At 36.2% G+C, this 3,000-nt stretch overlaps 1 non-coding gene across 1 annotated transcript; it reads right to left on the bottom strand.

Annotated features, from left to right (window-relative positions):
- Nucleotides 1-890: 890 nt before the first annotated feature.
- On the bottom strand, nucleotides 891-997 carry LOC136210131 (small nucleolar RNA R71). Its single transcript, XR_010677838.1, has one exon. It is a non-coding gene; the product is annotated as a small nucleolar RNA R71 (small nucleolar RNA).
- Between the last annotated feature and the right edge of the window lie 2,003 nt (nucleotides 998-3,000).

Genomic DNA, 3,000 nt, shown 5'->3' on the forward strand with positions numbered 1-3,000 from the left:
GATAATGATCAACTAGCCTGCTTATGTATATAATGTGCTTAATGCCTGTGACCCTGACATTAAATAGGATTATAGATAGATGAGAACCTAACCACGGAATCGTCTATACCGAACTTGTGTAAATCTGACTTCGCTAGAGACCACTAGGAATGAGGCTTTGTGGCTGGGCTACAGCTTTAGCCTTAGTTCTCAATAAACCTAATGCTTTGCATGACCTAGGGTATATGCCTAATCAAGCCGTCACCCGAATGCATGTGATTAGGTTAGACAAATCCCGTACAAATTTGTCTTTCACTTAGGACAATTACCTTCAATCATTGGTAAAATACAAATCTGAACTCCCTAAACCCATACCTAGGATTTAATCAAAGGAATCCTCAACCTATATTGTGCCATCCGTCAATTCACCTTCTACCCTGTCAATTGTTCACTTTATTTTGTTATGTTTATTTCCTTTAATTCAATTAGTTAGTTATTAAAAACCCAAATCTTTATCCAACCCTCTAAACAATTAGATCATTCTAGGTAGATTTACTAGTTGTAACGAATAGTCTTTGTGGTTCGATCTCGTGCTTAGCACAATATTACTTGTTGCGATAGGATACACTTGTCCTATTAAATGCTATATACTTTACGAGCATCAGTTGCAAAATAATGTAACATTTTACGGGTTACCTAACGAAAATCCTAACACCCATTTAACAAATTTCCTTGAAACTTTTAAAATCCCAGATGTGACTGCAGAAGCAATCAAACTTCGCCTCTTTCCTTTCACTTTGAAGGATAGAGCCAAAGAATGGTTAACTTCTATGCCAGCCGCAACTTTTGCCACTTGGGAACAATTAGCCCAAGCATTTTTATCAAAATATTTTCCTTTAGCAAAAACCGCAAGAGTCATAAAAGAGTTAACATCTTTTTCTCAAAATGATAATGAGACTCTTTATGAGACTTGGGAACGTTTTAAAGAACTTCAACGTTTATGCCCACACCACCAATTACCCGCTGAACTTTTAATGCAAACATTTTACAATGGACTAAATCCTACAACTAGGGGTTCATTAGATGCTATGTCGGGAGGGCTATTTATGAAGAAAACATCAGCCCAAGCAAGAGAGCTTTTGGAGGAAATGGCAATCAACAGCAGTATGTGGCCCGCGGAACGTGGACATATACCGGTGGCGAAACCATCATCCTCAGCCTCATCATCAGTTAAAGGTATAGTGGAACTTGATCCAGTCGCGATGTTACAAGCCCAATTTTCTGCTTTATCGCACAAAATTGATAAGTTTATGGCACCACGCGATACCAATGGTAATCCAATCCAAACAGATGTGGATTATGAAAATATGAGTGAGATCGAACAGGTAAATTTTGTCCAAAGGCAAAACCAAACTAATAATCCTTATTCTAACACTTATAATTCTGGATGGAGGAATTATCCTAACTTTAACTGGAAAGATAACAATAACAATAATGCAAGTGCCAATCAAAATCGTACCACTAATTATCAAAATCAGTCAAGAGATACGATTAGCACCTTATCTTCTAAAATCGACAAGTTTATAGATGCTATCAGTGGAAAAATAAGTAATCACGATGATGGTTTTAAACGGATCGAAAATAAATTCGATCAGCTTATTAAAAACCACTCATCTAGCATCCATAATTTGGAGGTTCAAATTGGTCAACTTGCTAAATCAATTCCATCTCGAAAAGAGGGAAGTCTTCCCAGCCATACGGAAGAAAATCCGAAAGAGCATGTGAAGGCTATAACTCTTCATTCGGGGAAAAATTATCAAGGGCCGAAAATGCCCAAAGATGCAACATTACCAGGAACTGATTTACCAAAATCCAAAGAAGATATCTTAAACACAAATAGTTCACCATTTGACACAAGTACCAAAACTTTTGTACCCAAACCACCTTTTCCGCACAAAGTTCGAAATAAGGACTATGACAAACAACTTCTAACGTTTTTGGATAACCTTAAAAATTTGCACATTAATTTAACGTTTATGGATGCAATCACGCAAATTCCTAATTATGGTAAGTTTTTAAAAGATTTAATTTCAAAGAAAATCAGTTGGGAAGGAATTTCATCCATTTCGTTAACTGAAGACTGTAGTTCAATCGTGTCAAGTAATTTGCCCACTAAACTCAAAGATCCCGGGTGTTTTACTATTCCGTGTAAGTTGGGAGATATTGAATTTCCAAGTTGTCTTTGTGATTTAGGAGCAAGTATAAACTTAATGCCGTTGTCTATTTTTAACAAGTTAGGTTTAGAAGAAGATATCAAACGTACCAATATGGTTTTGCAATTAGCGGATCAAACCACTAAGAAACCATATGGTATAATTGAAGATGTTTTAGTCAAAGTCGATAAATTTATTTTTCCTACCGATTTTGTTATATTAGACTTTGCGTATGATGTAAATTGCCCTTTAATTTTCGGTAGACCGTTTATGAACACGGGACGCGCTCTAGTAGATGTGTCGGAAGGGAAGGTAGTTTTAAGGATAGGAGAAGATAAGATCGAGTTTAATATGAACAAAGCGATGAAATACCCTATGGAGGAATTCGCTTGTATGAAACTTGATTTAGTCGAGGAATGTGTCAATGACGTTATTCATAGTGAAGAAATAATTGAACCTATAATAGGTGAGGAATTAGATGATAAGGACCCAGAGCCTTTGATTCGAGAAGATGGACCAGTTCCGCCTTCAATTGTAATACCCCCTAAATTAGAACTTAAAGAGTTACCCAGTCATTTGAGGTACGCTTTCTTAGGCGAAGGCGATTCTCTACCTATAATTATTTCTAACAAATTAACAAATGATCAAGAAGAAAAATTGAAAGAAATTGTTAGAAATAGGATAGGAAGTATGGGATGGCAAATTTCAGACTTAAAAGGAATTAATCCTAGTATCGTAATGCATAGAATTCACTTAGAAGAGGATAAGCCACCTAAAGCGGATAGGCAAAGATGCTTAAATCTGAACA

This window comes from Euphorbia lathyris, chromosome 10, assembly GCF_963576675.1.
Source record: "Euphorbia lathyris chromosome 10, ddEupLath1.1, whole genome shotgun sequence".
NCBI lineage: Eukaryota > Viridiplantae > Streptophyta > Magnoliopsida > Malpighiales > Euphorbiaceae > Euphorbia > Euphorbia lathyris.